Here is a 21,271-nt window from a genome sequence, read left to right as displayed (position 1 = left end):
TCAGCGCCAGCAAGAGCCACCCATCAAGGACGCCCTTGAGAGGTCAGCGTGTGTCAGGGTGGCGGTGCTCAGGAACAGGAGCACCAACAGCAGTGTCACCAACACCTGCGTAACTGAAAACAGGCAGGATGATAAAGACAGCTTTCTTCCGTCGTAACATTTACCTATAAAATTTTGAGAAAGTCATGCAGGCCGTATAATATCATGCTTGTAATAGATCTGACTTCTCTATCAAGCAAAACTTTCAAATAGACTCACTGGAGGCCAGAGCAATACATGAACGGAGCCTTCCAACGTGCTTTCAAGGAAAAAAGCACGCGTAAAACTTGTCTCTGCTCCCTTCTGATAGAAACATTGACCGAATTTACTTTTTTCCAACCAATGCCTTATTCCTTAGAGGTGAACATATTTTAGAGAATTTCAGGAGCTGATTTTCACAATTAGGATTGCTGTCTCTTGACACAGCAGCAGAATGCAAATACGAACGCCTAGCGGGGCAGAACAGTTAGCTGGAACTCTGCACGGGCAGGTGCCAAGCAGAGCTGACCACCTTGTCTAAAGGTGGCAGCCACAGGCCTCATTTTGTGAGATTTTCTGATTTTTCATGCCAAGGTAGAAATCTGTTTTTTTAATATGAAATACTCAAATTTGCAAATGTAAGCAACTAATTCATATTTTTCTAAAGGCCTTCAGACCATGTCCTGCCTGAGGGCCACCAGTTTGTATCCTTTGCCATATAATTATGTTAAAGGATTAAAAAATGTCAATAAATCCCTCGGTTTAAGAAAACTGGTCAAGCAGGATCAATTTATGGGATTGCTGAAAGAAAGAAAAAAAATCTGGTTTTTGCTTCTTTATGTGTACCCTGACCTCAGTCCTAGGACGTTAACAAAGCACAGGCCCGCGTGGAGAGCTCCTGCCTGTCAACCACGTGTCCCCTCTCGTGAAAATGGGGCATCCACACACGCGCCCTGGTTTGCTTTCTCCCCTGCTCAGAGAATTCCGGTTCCAGTCCACACACAGTTTTGGACCCTTCTGCTGAGGATAATTAGAAAAAAAGAGTTGGGAAGAGAAAAGGAAACGTAAAGGCAGAGGAGGACCAGACGCTGTGGTCCTGATATATTTTGTTCAGTCTGCTGATGGTTGTTTTTTCTTTTTGGGGGGTGAAAGGGGTGACAGGTGGGTAGAGAGGAGAGGGAAGGTGACAGAGAGCGAATTCTGCCAGCAGGACTCTACCCCGGTGGCTTTAGAGCCACCCAGCCGTGTGCCGAAGAAAGGGCTTGAGAAACCCCTGCTGAGTCAGGGAGAGGTGAATGAAGACGACCCAAAGCATCTTTTCTTTCAAGAATCTATCTTTGTGTCGTCACGATGAGCTAACTCCCTTGTCATTAATTCACAAAAGGAACTGAACACTGGAGGGAGAAAAGGTGCTTAACTACAAGGCAAAATAAATGACAAGTGGGTCACCGAATCTACGGGAGACGGGATGCTGGGACATCGACCCCACGCAAAGGAAATGGCATGGAAAGGAAACAGTACCCAGACCACTGATTCATATTCTCCTTAGCGTCCCTCTTTTTACTGTTTTTCTACTAGTGAACACACAAAAGATGGCTTAAAAACTCTGACCAACTACTATCTTCCTAATTCCCTTCTCCACATCCATCGCCCCTCACACACAAGATCTTAAGGTCCTCCAGCACTCCCTTTGAAGGACACTTTTCAGGAACATAAACGTCACAGTTAGGTTTATTAAAGTGTATTATTAAAGTGAAGTGTGAGGGATTTAAGTAAAAGGAGAGCCATGAGTATGAAAAACGCAAAGCTAGGTGGTTTGGGAAGGCAGGCTGAGACTCAACCATGTGGGAGACAGTAAAGGTTTCAAGGAAGAGGGAAGCTTGAAGGAAGCGGTGTTTCAGGAAGACGATGAAGAGACAACTGCAACAACAAAGATCCGCACAGAATTTTTGATATATATACTCAACTGCAAAAATCTAGCTCTCAGCAGCCAAGTACCGAACGCCATGAGTGCCATGAATGTAAAAAGAGTTATACCAAGGTGCATCGAGAACACTGTATAAAAGAAGATCTTAAAAACTTCTGGGGGCGTGTGGGGGTGGGTCACACAAGGGCTCAGGAATGAGAGCAGCACGGGAGAGTCACTGAGCCAGGACTCTGTGACCTGACTTGCATGTGAGCCTGACAAACCCTCCACTGTCACACAGGGATGGGGACCGCGCTACCTCCAGAGCGGGCTATGGGTATACAGGAGACACGGGGTGTGCGGTCAGTAAACATTCAGTGGGTGCAGGGAGAGGAGGACATCAGACTTCTTAGCACTGAGAGCTAAAGAGAACCCCTTCCAAAATCTGAGTGAAAAGTATTTTCACACTTGAATTCTATATCCAGCCAAACCACTAATTGAGTGAGAGGATAAAATACATTTCACAAAGATATGCCAGAACTCGGAAGACACACCTTCCATGCACACATTCTCTGGAGGCTCCTAGAGGATGTGATTCATCTGAAAAATGAGAAAAATGCTCCATGACACGGGAGTTTTAACCCAGGAAAGAAGACCTGGGCCCTCCCCTCCAACTGAGACTGTTTTGCAAGCTGCCAGGCCCCTTCTTGACTCCTTATATTTGCACATGTTTCTCCTTCTGCCCAGAACTCCCCCTGTACTCCTTTCTGTCACCCTCCTCAATTCACCGGGACACTCCTGGTAGGAGGCAGGAAGAGCTCATTGCCACCTCTGTGATCCTTCCGGGATGCCCCAGGTTAGTGGCTCCTTCTTCTGCTTCCACGACATTTTAATTACGTCTCTATTACAGGGGTTGCACAAACTACGACCTATGGGCCAAATTCAATCCACTTCTGCCTTCGTAAATAACGTTTGACTAGAACACAGCCATGCCCAATCTTTCTGTATTGCCCATGGCTGCCTTCACATTACAGGATCAGGACTGAGTAGCTTCCACAGAGACTGCATGGCCAGCAGGGCCTAAAATATTTACTACACGGCCCCTTGTAGAAACTTTGCTGACTCCTGCTCACTTGCACCGCTTCCCAATCTTGTAATTCCTCCAACAGACTGCTAGCTCCCTGAGAAGAAATGCTGTCTCTCAGTTCCCGGTAGGCCCCCAGAGTCCAAGCCCAGGCCAGAACTCTGAGCTGGTGGCTGGACGAATGAATACCAAGACACAAACGATATAGATCCACGCAGTATGCTGTGATGGTTAGGCTTCACGCTAACCAAGTGCTGCCAACACTGGGAACAGAAGTCACAGCTGCGGTTCCCAAATCATGGACTGAGGTGCCCCAAGGCACAAAAGCAAATAAACTGGGGTGTCACAATATGTTTTAAGTTTTCAAAGGAAACAAGCGACATCTGTCGAAGACTGTTAGAATCTTTAGCTCAAGGTAGTCCAGTTTCAACACTAGCTCACACCACATGCCTTTCAATGACGTCATGGCTTTGTGAAGTGGGGGGGAGGGGTTGCTGGATGCTGTGATCAAACGCAAGTACCACCCAAAAATCAATGCAGAAACGGACATGAGGGTGGCAATGTTCAACCAGTTTCCAAGGTTTAAGAAGCTATGCAGTACCCAACAGGCACACACAAGGCTTGGTAAAAATCAAAATATAATTTTTCCTTTAAGTTGATATGCATTAGTTTTTCAAACTGCTACTAAAGTGTCAGGTCATAAATACTTATTAAGTTGTCTAGACATAACTACTTCATAAAAAGAACTGTTAGGTACTTCTTTTGACCTGGGAGCACTGTAAAAACATTAATGAAACACTAAGGACACTATGAACGAAGAACATTTGGGAATTAAATTAGAGGACAGCTCAACTGCTTAGGAATTCCACGAGCATACTTTAATCTGCATTCTGCATGAAAGAGAATAAGACTGAAATTTAACTTTTGCTACGTTTTAAGACTATATCTTTGTGGATACTGCAGGATATTGTTTCCCCAAAAGAAATGCAATTATTTCTTGGTCTGTGATTCAGATAGAACATTCTGGTCAATTTTTAATTTTTCTGCAGTTCCTGGGAATTTTTTATACAGCATCACCCAGACTTTCCGTTTTTCAGGATTCTTACATTCCTCTCTATCGGTTCTGGTAATCTTCATTCCACTGAGGACTTCCCCGTTCATTCAAGAGTCTGTTTGTTATCAACTTCAGCACGTCAAAACAAATTTGAGTACATCAGTCTGGTGTTTAGATCCTTCGAAGGCTCCCACTGCTCCAACATCAAGCTCCTGTCCAGCCTGGTAGAAAAAGTCCTTCAAGTGGCCACCCACCGTGCCAGTCCACTCCACAACAGGACTGACAGGTACCTGCAGCTCCCCACCGCTCCACACACCCCCACTGGGTCCAGGCCGCCCCTCAAACCACTGCCTCTCTGGAAGCCCCTTGCGATGTTCTCCACACTCCAATGCTTCCTGTCCTTCAGAATCCACTGGAAGCTCTACCACAGTGAAGAGTGATATCCGTACACCAATCTCTCACCTCAGCTGGGCTGTAAGAGTGACCGGCATGCAACAGCCTTCAATAAATGTTAATAAACGTCCATCGAACAAATGAACTCATTCTTCCTTCTATTACAAGGGGAAACATTCTATTATTATAGTCAAGAAACAACCTGAAGAACATTCTTCGTGTTCAAAAATATCCAAATCTCTTTAATATGAAAGAAAGCAAGATAAAAGCTGACCTGCAAAAAGAATCGGGAACAGCTCCATTTCCCAGAACCTGCTTCCCCTCACTGTCACCAAGATCAAGGATTATCTGTTCTTTTCTTAATTTTAATCTCTTCCAAGTGTTAGGCCATAAACAGCATTTCCTTGACTATATAGCCAAAACACTTTTTCATATGTTTATTGGTAGTTTGCAGGGCCTCATTTATAAAGTCCTTATTCTACCTTTTGCCTGTTTTCCTAATCAGGCATTGAGCTTTTCCTCACTGCTTGATAAGAAAGGAATAATCATGAGACGCATCTTAGCTCTGTTACATAAAGTGCAAACGTATTTCCCAGTTTGCTTTCCTGCTTTCCAGTGAGGTTTTTGTTTAACGTTCGTTAAGTCAGATTTCTCAATTTGGTCCATATGACCATGGATTTCTAGATTATATAAACTGTCATCTTTACTGTCTTCAAGTATGCTTAAGGCTTTTAACATTTTAAGTTTTGATCCATACGAAATCAGTTTTGGTGTACAATATGAGTCAGGGACCCAGCTTCTCCCTCCCCTCTCAAAGGTTACCACTTATCCCAACACCATTAATTAAATAATCCATTCCTTCCCCCATTGATTTGAGATGCCATTAAGATTCCACTTCTTCTCAATTTCCTTGGTGGGACTCCCTCAGCCCACTGCAGTTTCGTCCCACATTCCCTCATTGAACAGCATTATCTATTCTCCAGGCTTTAACCACGGCTCATAACAATGACTTCCAAATCTGTATTTCCAGGATTGGCCTACTGCCAGTTACAGATTAACCATCTACCAGACAATTTCTTGCTTATCTACACAAATTCACTCAAACGAGGTCCTTCAAGAATGACAAAATATTTTGATGCTACGTATCCCCTTAGATATTTCACAGGTTCCTCAAAAACGCCACATGTATGTAACTAAACTCCCTTTCCCTTCCAAACCTGCTCCTTGTACCCCCGTCTCTCCTGGGTCACCCAAGCAGGAGTCACCCTTGACTCCTTCCTCACCTCTTCCACCTACTTTCCAGTTTTACCTCCAAAACATGCCTGGACTCCTTCCCCTATCCTCTACCCCATTTCCGTTTCCAGTGCTCTGCATCACTCTCTGTCAAGGTCATCTAAATCACGACTTAATTCATCTCATGGCCCCCCGCAAGGGCCTCACACAATCCATCTTCCACAGTGACTCCCTGGCTTTGAAGAGCATCCCCATCTCTGACCCTCCTCATTCCTTCAAGCTCCAGGCCAAACGTCAGGAGGCTGTCCCACCAACTGCGCGGGCTGTAGGTCCACACTCAGGTGGACTCAGGTCTTCCACTCCACGACCTGTGCCTCACCCTCTTCTCCCTGTCACTGGGGCATCTCTGCTTTATGGCTCTCGCAGACCATCGCGTCCAGATACTGCTGCTCTCTTAATGTTCCCACTGCACTCGGTTTAATTTCCACTTTGGGTATTTATCACATCATACCAGGTATTATGGAGATTACTCTTTCCCTTCCTCCCCTCTTTTTCCATTAATTATAGGCTCCCTAAGAGGAGAGATTTATCTTCGTAACACTCTTGTATCTAAGAGGGCTTTATGTGCACCATATATTCAAGATTTATTCAGTAAATTGAACACATCCTCCCAAAAGCCATCGTTGGCAGGACTTAGAATAATTTTATGGCACCGATTGTTTCTTTACATTCGGAAGAGGAAGTTGAACGGTATGCCTTTGAAAGCACCTGTTAGCTACAGAAAAATTTATGAATAAAAAGATAATATTGGCTAATATTGCTGGAGGCGTTTTTTTTTTTTTAAATACACGGAGTAAAACAATCCTTAAAGCCCTTTCTAAATTCTAAGAGGGGAAAAAAATATTAATAATGTAATAGTTTTGTATAGTTGAAACTCGAGTTTTAGCTAAGTCTACTGTGATAATATAGAATTCATAAACATTATTTTTCAGATATCATGCAGTGTTTATGCACTGTTTATTACAGGCAGGCACTGTTTTTTAAGTTCTTTATAGGCAATATTGTAACAACCCTTTGAGGTCAGTATCATTACTCTCCCCTTTTTATAACAAGGAAAATGAGGCACAGAGAGGTTTTCAACACTTGCCTGAGGTCACACAGCCAGCTGGGGGCAGAACTTGGATTTGAATCCACTCTGACCACAAATCTCATCTCTAGACCATTACACTAAACTGAAGAACGTGGAGCGGAAACTCACTGAACCTGAGGCAGGAGTCCTGGGCTCCAGTCCCTATGCCACCACTGACCAGGTGGAGGTATGTGACCTCGGACAAATCCCCTAACATCTCTAAAATCACACAACAAAGACCTGGGTCTCCGTCCCCTACTGTAAAGTAAATGCCATACGAAATTTACAGTTCTTTTATTCTTAGGACACCCTTCTTGCCCCCTCCATGAACTAGGAGATCTAGCGTGTGAGCAGAAATGCTGCTCCCCCGACCCTGCCCCGTTCAATGCCGTTCCTGGGGACGTCACATCACGACAAAGGCCAGACAGTCTACGTTCAGGAAACTAAACAGCGAACAGCTACCACCTTATTGTTTTCCTTCCTTCCAGCTCTAAGTACACTTTTAATCGGTTAGCTCTTAACTCAGCAGGTGCAAGCTAAAAAGGACCCTGAGGGCCAGCCAGATGAAGTGAGCAAAGCTGGCCACAGGAAATGCAACAAGGAGCGGGGGCCGCGGTGGGCAGCCTCCAGCTGGCTCCTTACTCCTATATCACCACCACGCAGGAACATGGGTCCAGCGTAGTCACAGACCTTCCAGGTTTTCAAAAAGGGCCAGAAATGCAGGGGTTTGGTTTTTTTAAAATGCGGAATCTTCTTATTTTTAAATGCTGGCAATTAATTCCAATTTTTAAAAAAAACACTATGTGGGCCAAACAAAACACATCTGCAGGCCAAATACAATTCTTAGGGCGCCAGTTAACAACCTGTTTCAGAATGTATTGGCATTAAAAAATTCTCATCTTGCTGTTGAAACAATCTTAAAATGTAAACTGTTTGAAGACTTATATTTCACTGCACAGATATTGACCAAAATGTGCCTGAATGTTTTCTTAACATTCTTCGGGGTCACAATCTGAAAGCTCTCCTCTCCAAAAGAATTCAAATGGTCTCTTTTTTTTTTCCTTTATGGTATCATTTAATCCCAGATCTCAAAATCCGAAGCATCATTTTAGAATACAAACGGTTCTCAAAAAACAAAGAACTAAAATACAATCTTCAGCTTCCAGCCACGGTCTACAATGTCTTCTAAGTATGCGGAAGCACAATACTTTACCTAACGTTTACTTGAGTCTTCTACGTACGAGCAGAAAGAAGAACGAAAAGTACGACAGAACCTAAAATAACTGGCATTGGGAAAACTATTTCAGAAAGGGACGCTCTGTCAATAACGCAGATTCTACAGACTATAGAGACGTGTAAGCATGAGATTGATCCTGAATAGGATGATGGAACATATTAGGAAGGGACCCTAGTCCAATGTACCTTACCCCCTAACTTGACAAAGTTAAGGAAAGGGGAAAACAAGTATCGGAAACAGACACAAGGTATCTGGGTTTGAACAAGACCTTTTCTAACGCCTGAAAGACGTTTATGAGCAAGATGAAAGACACAGCTTGTATAAAAAAGAACGAAGGGGGTTCTTTCGCCAAGTGATCAATCCTACTCAAAGGAGCTAATTAATGGATAATGCCAATTGCGACAGAGATTATGGACAGATGTGACAGAGGTCTGTCTTTCTTGACATTTTCAGTAATGAATTCACTGAAGACACAGGAATCACATTCATCAAATCTGTGGGTGAAAAAAATGGGCCAAATAGCAAATATATTGGATGTAATAATGAGGATTCTAATAAATTAATCCAATAAACTAATCCAATAAAATAAATTTAGCATTGATAATTTCAGAGTCGAAAATGAAACAACAATGATAACAATAATATGCAGAAAGTGATCAAATACAGGTTGGAGGAGATACGATTTAGCAACATGTGGGGAAGAAAACCAGAAGCCTGATTAGTGAAACGGGCCAATAATATAATGCAACTGCCAAAATAAAAAGCAGAGGGACAACACTCTGTCTCCTCATTTCAACACAAACAACATCTAAAATCCTGTCCTCCAGTGGCATTAAAATTGGAGGATTCATTTTTAGTCTGAAACATTACTAAGTAGATAATACAACATTAAGGTATTATTAATATGAAACATAAGCTGTTATTGTCTTTATTTCTGCCCAAATTATTATGAATTCTTCCTTCATTATAAATCTTACTCTAAGTATTCTCATCTCATCTGTCCATAGGTGCAACCAACTCTGTATTTTTTCCCCCAGCTTTACTGAGGTATAACTGACAAATAAAAGTGCATATATTCAAAGTGAACAGCAGCCAGCGCCAAGGCTGAGTGGTTAAAGTTCTGTGTGCTCCACTTCAGCGGCCCGGGGTTCGCGGGTTCAGATCCAGGGTGCAGACCTACTCCATTCATAAGCCATGCTGTGGAGGTGTCCCATATACAAAATAGAGGAAGACTATTACAGATGTTAGCTCAGTGCGAATCTTCATCACCAAAAAAAAAAAAGTGAACATGATGACTTGATATACATATACACTGTGAAATGATTTTCACAATCAAGCTAACTAATATATCTACCACCTCACCTTCTTTTTCGTCTGTGGTGAAAACGCTTAAGATCTACTCTCGGAGCCACTTTCAAGTACACAGTACGGTGTTATGAACTAGTCACCATGTGTACACTAGTCCCCAGAACTTACTCATCTTGTAGCTGAATGTTTGCACCCTGCGACCACTGTCTTTAGCTCGAGTGGCTACTTTGTCGTGCAGGACTTCACCCACTCCCTATTTTATCATGCCACCCCAACTCAGGGACCCCTGAACTTTTATCAACTGAAGGGTAAAAGTGTAAGAGCTGTGTCTGAGAGCTTTAAACACACTGAATGCTTTTTTACTACTTATGTTTAACCAGAAGCTTTAAGAAAAGGGGATGGTGGCCTGAGCCTGAGAGGAGCTTGCAGTCATTACCACTGCATGTGTCACTGCCTCAACATGAGCAGGAAAACGCAGACGAACTGCTGGGCCGGGTCTGGCTGGGGCCTCTCCCCCTCGCCAGAAGCCCGGCCGTGCTCCTCACTGCCCTGGATTCCCAAGCCCTCCCCGGCACAACCTGGAGTCACCCTCTGAAATGTCGGGCTCACATGCCTGAAATTTTCCATGGTTCTCCCTGGCCTTCTGGAAAAGATGCCAACATTAGCACGGCCCGAGGCACTCTACTGTTTCATGACACCTAACTGCCCAGTCCCACTTCTGCCCCCTGCCCCACACTGCCCCTGGGCTGGGGTCCCACCAAATGTGCCAGGCTCTGTCATCCTCCGAGTCACTGCATACACTGTATCTTGACTCGGAAGGTCCTTCCCCCTCCACTCTTCCTTGTCCATTTAACAAACACCAACTTGTCCTTCAAAACTCAGCTCACATCGCTCCAGATCCAACCTTCCCCAACGTCTTTCCTTATTGGCCCCCAAAACTGAGACAAATTTCAGCTGCCACTTGCCATCAAGATTATCGTTACTGTCTATGTTGTAGTAGAATAAGAAGGAAGTGAAATACTTCTTTATTGTTTCTGTCGAAAGCATAAAGACAAAAGGCAGATCAGACGCACTGGGCAATGCACATGACCTCCACTTGTCCCTGTACACATCCGAGGTTTTGATTGCAGCAACAGAGCCCATGGAATACATGAGGATGGCAATCACAGTTCTGACTATTTGTAAGTGAGCCGAGAAGTTCCACAACAGAGTCATCTGTAATTTTACTGAAGCTGGCATTGGAGAAAGGGCGAGTTGGCTAAATTCGCCATCTAGCCAACAGCCTCAGGTCTGCATGTCAACACAGCCTGGGGCCTCTCTATTTGCCAACACATACTCAGTACTGCTCACTAAGAGAGAGTGTTTCTTTGTGAAGCGACCAGCCCCCAATCGAAAAAGAAAGCTAACTGCTGATTCCAGCAGAGGGGGAACTCAAGTAGGCCAGGAAAGCAGGGGTGTAGACAAAACAAAGGTGAGATGAATAAAGAATAAAATGTTGACTTTGCTGGTGGCTCCGACCTGCGACAAGACTTAACCTTCCATGTGTCCGATACAAGAACAAGAAGAAACGATTTGTGAAACCACCTTCTTTTATTAGGCTTTATGAGGGAAATAAAACGCAAGGTCAATATTATGAAAGTTTCAAAACACTGTTCATGACTGCTGAGGGTCTAATTTATATCCAAATATTTACAACTGTTGCTAACTTCAAAAAAAAAAACTGTCCCTACCTAAGGAACAAATTACAAACTTAATGTAATTTTATATACTGTGAAATAGAAACATTACTTTAAACTGCATGTGATATTGCCCTTGTCCTCAGTAAGACCACATGCTGAAGTTTCTCAACTGAGATCCCCAGGAATTCCACTCATCCTAAATTTATTTGTAGGAATCCATCTCAATAATTTTATAAAAGATCATCTCAAGAAGGCATATCCTTCACAGAAGATATATAGTCACAACTTTAAGGCTATTAGCCTAGGATATTCTCATACATGGACAATATGAGTCATCAGTAAATCATCAGGGAATGTCAAGGTGAAATAACCTAGTCTGCTCCCTGTGTAGTTTGTAGAATAAACAGGAGGCAATGTTTGTGTTCACTGAAAAGTAACATCACAACAAAGTTTCTTTTAGAATTGCAGGAGAGGAAATGAGGCCTACTTGACTGTCAACGTGGTAACACCGCATATTGAGTGTGTGCGCCACCACCGCCTGGCCTTGAACTGTACTGGTCACTTACCATGTCATCCAAGTGATGGGGGCATGTCTGGCCCTGGGTACTGCCTTGCCTCCCCACTGCCTGGCAAAAAAAGGCCTTTACTCGTTACTGAATGAATGAATCACATTTCATTCTAACTCTATAAAAAGAAAGAAGAATGGAGCCTGACCTTCAAGAACTTATCATACACGGCTGCTGGAGACAACAATAGAAGGAAAAAATGCCTTCAATAGAAAATAAAATTTCTTGGCAACAGAGAGCATTTTAGTTTTAAAGTAAATAAAAACTGAACAAAATATTTCCCAGGGACCAGGAGCAATGAAATACTTTGTCAGAATGTCCTGAAATGCTTTTCACAACAGTTTGATTAGTTTATTAAACAAAATTATTCTGCTTAGAAATCCTATATTAATAGGAATATAATATCAGCCTTAACCATCACATCAGATTGGTGAGGTCAAGGTAACACTCATCAAATACCACCTGCAGGCACTGAGAGCTGGGCAGTGTTATTCCTGTTTCACACACAAGGGAACAGACACCGAACTTGCCCAAGTTGACACAACCAGTAAATGAGAAACGGGATCTCTCCCCATTCCCTTACATGTTGGAAATCAGGAAAATAAACAGAAGCATGGTCACCTGTAATTTCAACACACAAAGATAAAGCTCACCTAACATTTGCTGTATAATCTTCCTGCATTTTCCCACATAACAGGTAGAAAACTGAAGGTACACACATGCACTCTCACATTCACCCTCCAAAAACAAACATACAAAAAAACTTCTATCAACTTACACATATTCTTGTGCAATCTGCTTTTTCACTCTACAAATTCTGAGTATCCTTCCACATCAACAAATACTCTCCCCCCTCGCTGTTAATGAAGAAACAGTTTTCCATTACATGTATATACCACGATTTATGTAATCAATCTCCCTATTATTGAGCATTTAAGTTGTTTCTAGTTGATACCCATCATAAACAAAGCGACAAAAATTGTTTTTGCAAATTAGAGGTTGTTTTGTTTTACACGTGCTTTTTTGTGGAGGTCACCAGAATCTGGAGCTGAGTTTTTCCCCAAACTTCAGACAGCATCCCCCTCTCGATTTCAAGACACCCCATTAAGTGGACCTCCCAGATTTCAAGACACCCCATTAAGTGGACCTCCCACCAAGTTTCAGAGCAGTGTGGGGGCAGAAAGCTCCTGACAGGAATACGGTGTCCACAGGCACTGTGGAGGAGAGAACCATGGCTATAGGCTGGTCTCTGTACACACGCTTTCCTTCTTTCCCTTAGTTTAAATTCCTGGTGGTGGAAACGCCTGACTAAGGGACATGGCACATTTTTGAGGTTTTCGATGAGTAACACAAAATTGCCCTCCTGGAAAGTTATGACAATTGAAATACCCACCAGCAGCATTGGAAAGTGACAATTCCCAAAACCCCCTGGTTGGCTGGATTTGTTTTTAATCAAATCCCTATATGGCTCTAAGGTTTAAAAACAGTGAAACGATTGACAAAATGTATCTAGAAAAATAGCAAACAATTCAGACAACAAAAGCGAGATTTTAAAGTATACAAGTTTTCAAAGACAAAATATAAAACTTGAATGACATCAGATCCCAGCAGACTGAACTTAACAGCCTGACTACTAGAAAATCTAGGGAAGCTGGGCTCAGAAAGGTGTCAAGCTGGGAAGTAGAACACCACATCATCACTTGCCCATCGGGCAAATATGAGGCTTAACAGTTTGGACTTTAATAGCAACATGCTCTATTTTTAACAAGAAACCGAGGAAACTGTATATTCTTTCAAATTTTATAAATAGTATCTTATAGCTAATGTGGCAATCCAAAGTTCTCAAAGTCCTTGTAGATGTTCATTTATTCAAGATATCTGAAGGCCTACTGTGGGCTGGGCACTGTTCTGTGTTGAGAACACAGTGGTGAGCCGCACAGAGTTCCTGCCTTCGAGGAGCTGCTGTTCCAGAGGGAGCTCAGAACCCTGCAGGGAAGAACCAGAAAATCCCGGCTACGATGCCAGTCTGGAACAATTGGATTCCTCGGCAAATTATAACACCTCTGGGGCTTGGTTTCTTTATCAGTAAACTTAAGAAGTTGACTAGATGATCTGAGGTCTCTTCTCCTCTCAAATTCTACACTTTCTTTGGTTTTATTTGAATGTTTAAGTTCCTATTACTCATAAGAGCTTTGCACGTTAAGCTCTATATAGTTCTTCCATGAAATCAGAACCAGACACTGCAAAAAAAATAATTTTACATCTACTGTAAAATTTTGGTGATCCCATTATCTTCAAGGAATGAACATAGGATCAGGCTCCAGGGAGATGAAGATTCATGTTCCCAACTTTGTTTCTTTGAAGAGGTTTCTGAAATGTTCTTGCCTCCTTTTCTTTCAGACTGCACTATAAATACTAAGGCATGAAACATGAAACAGCACCTCACTGGTATAGGAGGTGGGTCTCCAGGCCTGTGGATAGGAATGGCTGTCCCCTAGCTTTAAGGTGCCAGGCTGGCACCCTCAGGGGCTGCAGCCCTGAAGTCCTGCTGGTGTATTCTCACTTCTCTCCAGCTTACCCCCACCCCTAACTCAACAGACACACACAATTCTGTCTACAGAATGTCTACAACTCCCTGCCCCACTAGCATCTCTTATATTAGAAATGGGAAGCACTATTTTCCACCAGATGTTCCTGCTGTCACCATTTCAACTGTTCTCAGATCCAGGGTCTCCTTGGAGAAGCCTGCTCCTTATAGCAGTTAGAGGAAGGAACAGCAGGGGGCTTCAATATCTCAAGCCCCCCTCTGGGTAAGAGCCATGCCAACACTTTCAGGAAGTAATACCGCCTCTTTGTGGTCGTTTAAGATACTGCCACTTAATAATACAACATTTCCAACTCTAGGCACGTATGACGATTCCAAGTCTTTCTGCCCTACAAACCAGAAGAATGAGCAAGAGTCAAGATTTTCTCACCTCTCTGCAGAAGTACATGAAAAATGCACCCACCAGAAGTTTTTTCTCAACTTCCAACATAAAATCATAAAACAGCATCTATGAGCCTTTGCTCACAGTGGCAACATCAGCAGCCACAACTGGTAAAAAGGTCTGTGCTGTAATTTCAGGCAGTGTAAGACAAATACGGCTTCCCGCATCTCTACAGTTCACAAAGGAAATGTAAAGGAAGTAGTAAAAGTACTTTAACTGAAGCATCTAAGTCTCTAAATTTACCACAACCAGTTACATGTAAACAGACGCTTATGTGCTTCTGCTATTTGCCTGAAGAGCTTTCACTGCAATGACAGGGACAAAGGACAAAGGCGACTTTACTCAGGATTTAGGAGTCACAGAATCCATCCATTACATAGTGTTTGCACGGAGCTTATGAGAGAAAGTTAGAAGATAAAATTATCTTACATGGAAACAACTTACGGGGTTCTGGTATCAACCAGTTAGAATAGGACATTAAAAAATTAAAAACCCTCATTATGCAAGATCACGAAACTCCTGATGTTGAACAGGAGCCCAAAAGTCACAGTCAAGAGAAAGACAACAGCTTATGAGACATCTGTAACAATTGCTTGGCACAAAACTCATTTCGCAAGTTTTCAATTAATATAAAGGAACATATATTTAGAACGACAAACAGATTAGAAGCTGGGAAGAGGAAATACCAGTTCGTGATATTCCCTAAAATAGAACATGCACACATTCTTCCTGTGAGGCCAGAAGTACCTGCAGAAAGTACATATATTTTATTTGCTCATTTCCCTGTCATCTGCCAAAAGGAACTAAAACATTCAGTGTACAAAAAAGGGCATCTTCAAAAATTTTACTCTTAAGTAAATGGCTAATCCACTGAAATCAAAGATGAAACTTCTGACTAAATTACTCAGAAATCAACATAATGTCCCAGAAAATTAGGCATGTTTTTAAGCCTTCCTACATTAATTTCATGGGATAGCAATCAAATGCAACTGATTGAAGGCAATAATTTGAGAGGATGTGCATAACTGACTTGGGAATGTCAAGGGCCAGAGCCGAGATGGGAAGCTCAGACAAAAGACTCCCGAATCCAGGTATTTTGACCAAAACCAGGTAAGCTTATTTGTTAAACTCTCTGATTATTCATTAATTCAACAAACAGTCCCAGCCATTCTGACCCGAGGCTGTTCCCAGTGCTGGGGAAGCAATGAGGAACAGCTGATCCACGCCTGGCCGCCTGGAGCTTCCAGCAGGCAGGGAACTCCACCATCAAAGAACTCTTTTCACTTCTGTCAACATTCCTTGACATATGCAAACACACGGGGTACCAACTCGGCACCTGCTCTCTCCTGCAGCCCAGCTTCCCCTTTCCCCTTATCATACACTCCAGCCGCACAGGCAGCCGTCTGTTCCTCTGGCCTGGGAGGCTCAGTCCAACTTCAGGGCCTTTGCACTTGCTGTTCCTTCTGCTTGAGACATTCTTCCTCCAGATCTCCCAAAACACAGGCTTCTTCACACCATTCAACTCTCTGCTCAGACTCTCCACCAAACTCTCCACCTCAGAAAGGCTTCTAGGGCCCCTCAAACAGCAGCCCCTATGCTGGCCCTCTTTACTGTAGCAACCCTACCTTAGACTTTCCCAGTACTTATCGCTATCTGATATTATCTCCTTTATTGCTTCACTGCTTTTTGTCCATCTTCCCCACTAAGATGTGAACTCATAATGGGGTCTGTCTGTCCCGGGCACTGCTATATTCTCAGTCTGTAGAAAGCCACCTGGAATATAAGATGCTTAACAAATACTTATTTAAGAAGAGCAAATATAAGCAATATTAGCAGTTTTGTATCACAATGACAAGTACCAAACAATAAGGAGAACACTTTAAATGCTGAAAGATTTGTTTGATCAGTTAAAAAGAAAAAAGATCATTATAGCTTACACTAGTCTTAAAAACACTCTCAAAAATAAGCATAACGGAAATCTAAAGCTCAACATTAGCTAAAACTCAAATTTTATAATGTATTAGGCTCAATTTCTAGCATCAGCATTACGTCTACAGTTTATTCTGTGCAAAAGCTAAGAGAACTCAATTTTTAATTTAAAAGGGCCAAATATTCTCTAAAAGCATATTCCCCCTTAAGAGTTATTAACAACCTTCTCCCAAACTGTACAATTTGTAACCATATTATAGCAACATTAAAATATGAGATGCTGGTGATAATCTACAGAACGCAAGGATTTTAGTGCTTAATGGCATACAAGTTTTATGAAACAAAACTTTCATCTTCAATTTAATCAAAGATAAGAGCTTTTTCTCCATGTTCAAAAATAGTTACACTCTTAAGAATTTTTCTTACAGATTACTCTGAAAAATTTATATCTGTTCCTTTATTTCTTTTGTTGAAACAAAGAGCAAAGGTGTTGATCAAGGAATATGACTTTTAGTTCCTGGCCATCATGGCTCATGCTTCACCACAAAGACATCAAATATCCTTATGGATCGCTTTGAAATTATATAAAAGCAAAGGATGTACATCAGAGAGAAGAGGCATTTATTTCCTGGAACATGATGCAAAGAAGTAAGTTACTACTGTCTTTGGGCCTTCGGGAATAATTGAAATCCACTTAAAAACCTCAAAAATTAATGTTTTCCAATAATTTGACAGAAAAATATTGGAAGCAACCTACACATATCTCAATAAAGAAGAGGTTAAATAAATTACGGTTCACCCTTAATGGAGTACTCAGCAGCTGTTGGAGAGTAAGACAGCTCTCTCAGGGACTGATACAGACACTGTCAAGATTTAGTCCTCTGTGGCCAAGGCAGGGAGCTGGTGCAGAGCAGAGTATACAATGTGTCCTCGTTTGTGGAAAGACAAACAAAAAGAACACATAGAAAATGTTTAGATTAGCACAGGCTATATCTGGAAAGAGATACACAGGGAGCTAGTCACCCTGGTTCCTGGGGAGAACAGGGTGCTGTGGGGCAGGGGGGAGAGAGGTCTCTCTCCACTCTATAGCTTTTTATATCTATGAAATCTTCTCCAGTGTGCACAGACTGCCTGTCCCACAAATTAATACAATAAACTTTACCATTAGAATCACTTATTATCACCAACGTATTATTCAAGGATGACCATCAAGAAGCAAAAGCCTGCAAAAATCACAAGTTGGTTCCCTTCGACAGCACCATTCCTGATCCTTATTTCCCAGAAGAGAATGGAAGTCTCCACTAATTAGAGAGGCGCGCTGTGATCTCACCTATTACAAAGCAAATAAGCCTCAATGCAATTCTTGGAAGGGAAATAGCTGCTGGGTTCACCTTGAAAACATACCTCATCGAGCTAATGAAGCCTCCAGATCAACACAGTTGACACCTGGCTATAAAACAGCAAGTCAACCTAAGAAACAAGTAGGAAGACAGTCTCGTGTTTTTAAAAACACACATTATACTTAGCTCTCCTTTCCTCTGCCAGACTTAGACAAGGAACCCTCTAATATTAGTGAAATATGATTTCAGATCTGGGGAAAATCATCGTTTAAGGTGAGGGACAAGCCTTACTCGCACTAAACAAATGAGTTTTCATTTGTGGGGGAGGGGAATTTGCTTTAAATTTAATTTAGGAATCGTTTTTGGAACCCAGACCAAACGATACTACCAAGACACATCAATTTTACTCCAAGCAAAAAGTTTTTTTAACTAAAAACAAACCTGAAACTGAAAACACACAAATCAGAAGGCAAACTTTAAACTGAAACCTTTCTGCTGAAAACTGGATCTCAAAGGAACACATAAAAAGAAATGTAAAAAATTCATTTCCATACAAACCCCATTCAATAACAGCACACACGTTATGTCAATATTTGACTGCATTAAACACACCCATACAAAAAGGAACGCAAAGATACCCAACGGCAAATAAAAGATTTCATATATTTTTGGTAGCTGAAGATGGGGACCAGAATCGCACTGTTCAAGCCTTGAAGGAAATTCACAACCCTGGATGTGCAGTGTTTTCTGTGGGTCACAACGCACCATTCCAGCTCTATCCTTTAAGACAATACATCAGAAGTGGCATCGTTCACGAAGCCTAACTTTGACAGCCAACACTGTAACTTTGGATTTAATCAGTTTAGCACCTTCGGATATAAACACATAAAAACACAGGTAAATAAAATACCCTTTAAATCGAGAAGGCACGAAGAATTACGTTAATGAAGAGTTGAGGCACCGGGCACGAAATCACTTGTTAATTACCATCTCCAAAGGAAAATAAAAATTAAAGCTTCTTCCCATCCCCCCCCCAGGTGGCCTCTGGCTCAGAACTTACCGCCCTTCGTGGGGCAGAAGTTCGCGGCCGGGGAGTCGGTGCCCTCCGGGACCCGAGGGTGACCCAAGGATGGCTCAAGGGCGCGCGGAGAACAGCGCGACCTGGAGCGCTTCCCCCTGCCCCCTCCCCCAGGTCACTCATCTCGGAGGCTGCCCGACCCTGGGACCACAGCCGGCCCGAGTTGCCCCCCACCCCGCCCGGGCGGCCAGCGCTCGCGGCGACGCGCCCACGGGACCCGGCTCCAGGCTCCGCGGCTCCCACTTCCCGCGCCCCGCGCCGCGCCCACCGCCCCCGTCACTCACGGGCCGCTCCCGCGCCGCTATCTCGCCATCCCCCGCCGTCCGCTCGGCCGCCGCCCGGGGGCTGCCCGGAGTCCGCAGTCGCCCCGGGGCTGGAGGCGAGGAGGAGGGGGACCGGGCACAAGCCGCCGCCTCCGCCGCGCCGTCTCGCCTCCTTGTCCCCGTGCGGGGCTGCTCTACGCGGCCACAGGCGAGGGGCGGCCCGCTGACCTCCGCGAGCCCGGGCAGCCGCCGCCGCCGCCAGAGCCGCCCGCAGGCAACGGTAAGGGCCACGGCCACGGCCGAGACGCTCTGGCCGGGACTGCGGCGCGCGGGGGCGGCCCCTGCACGCCGCTCGGCTGGGGGCGCTGCTGCCCCGGCCCGGCCCCGCCCCCCGCAGGCCCCGCCCCACCGCCCGCGCCCCGCGCGCCCCCGCCGCCACCCCAGGGCCGGGCCGCGCGCTCCCGCCGCTCGCCCGCGGGGCCGCTCCTGGGAGTCGGAGGTGCGCGGCCGCGCGCGGGGCCCAAGCCCGAGGGTGGTGCTTCCGCAGAGAGTCCCGGCCCGAGGCCAATCTCGGAAGGTCATGGAAGAGCCGGGGAGAGTGAAGCGGCCCAGCCGGTGCAGATCCTCACCGAAGGCCTGCCCAGCGCGGGGCGCCCTTGCGGGAAGCAGAGCGGCTCTCAAAATGCTGTCGGCGCGCATCGCAAACATTGCACGGAGGAAAGGAAAAAGTGGAGCGCTGTTTTATTCTCCTCTGTAATATACACGGAAATATACACGAAAACCAGCGTGTGCGAGTTGTGTGTGTTGGGGGGGTAAAGGGGGAGGCGCGACTGTTTAGATTTTATGAGTTACCTAAAATGCCCCCAAGGTTGGGGCCCTGCCGCTCAGACCACCTTTCTCCTCCCTGGTGCAGACCTCTCTCAGCCTGAGAGGGCCCGCGAGGGCATTCTGAGAATATCCTGGAGCCATCCAGTCTTGCCTCCAAGGCGTGGTGGGCTTATTTGTGCGGAGTAGAAACGGATCCCTTAATGGTGTGAGATTTTTCCTCCGTGCATTGTTCCCATTTCCGCAGTTTCACTTGGCCTCGATTTTCTCCCAGAGTAATGCACCAAATGAAATTAGCTGGAGAGCTTTTGATGGCGCAGAATCATGGTTTGAAGATGTTTACGCTCTATGCCGGACGCGTTTGATGATGTTCTCTTCAGCACAATTAATTTTGCAAAGTTCAGAAATGTGCCAGATAAAGTCCCTGGCACGCAGAGTCACAGGGCACTGCAGACACACCTTCAATAGGAAGCCAGCTTGTTTGTTTCATTTGTGATTTATTTGATGCACCAGCACCAAGGCCAACGTGTTTTTAGAGGCCTTTGGATGAAATTCCAAAGCAATTTCTAAATTGGCAAAATGAAGCTTATTTTCTGAAATAACATTTCCCCGTTGATAATCTAACTAAAATGGGCACCAAACACCAGCAAGTATATTGATTGCAAAGTGGGCTCCTTAGACTGAAAATATGTTTCACAGTAAGGCATGGTCCCTACTAGTGTCCTAATGAGCAACTCCAGCCTCGTATGTAATTTGAACAACAAAAGTAAATGCTTCCTATTATCTCTAAGACCTTGTTTGGAAAACATGTGCTTCGCACTGTTCGTTACCTCATTTAATCTTCACAACACACCTGTAAAATAGATACTGTTATGCCTGGGGGTTGATGCAGGTTTTGCAAGTCCTGATACTTAACGCAGTTTGGGTGGTCCTCTTAAAGAAAAACAAAACAAAACTACCCAACAGGAGGGAAAGTGACAGAGGGAAAATCCAAGTGGAAAGAGACCTCAATCTCAGGTGATTGTGGTTAAAAATATTTTATTTTTGCGAATTGTACAAAAACATGACCCTGTGAATGTATTGCTAGGGCTCCTGGCGGGGCCTTGGGTGGGGGCCTGGAGAAGATGCTTTCTCTGAAGCTTACATTTTAATTAGCTTCACAGAAAACCTGCCTCTGATGTATACCCATTTCACAGGTCAGGAAACAGAAACTTGCCACAGCTTCTAAGGAGCATCATTGTG

The 21,271-nt window shown here is 44.0% G+C and overlaps 1 protein-coding gene across 2 annotated transcripts in view; it reads right to left on the bottom strand.

Moving 5' to 3' along the window:
• The window catches only part of LIFR (LIF receptor subunit alpha), a 74,983-nt gene extending 54,780 nt beyond the window's left edge, over positions 1–20,203 (bottom strand). The window contains exon 1 of one of the 2 annotated variants that reach the window (XM_070586965.1): positions 20,057–20,203. The gene's annotated coding sequence lies outside the window, so the exon portion shown is untranslated. Of the gene's footprint in view, positions 1–19,225; positions 19,359–20,056 lie in introns of those variants that run through there. The other variant, XM_070586964.1, reaches the window with a different exon arrangement.
• Between the last annotated feature and the right edge of the window lie 1,068 nt (positions 20,204–21,271).

The sequence above is a fragment of the Equus przewalskii genome, chromosome 20, assembly GCF_037783145.1.
Source record: "Equus przewalskii isolate Varuska chromosome 20, EquPr2, whole genome shotgun sequence".
NCBI classification, from domain to species: domain Eukaryota; kingdom Metazoa; phylum Chordata; class Mammalia; order Perissodactyla; family Equidae; genus Equus; species Equus przewalskii.
Note: the sequence above shows the minus strand (reverse complement) of the source record. Positions and strands in the feature narration are given on the sequence as shown.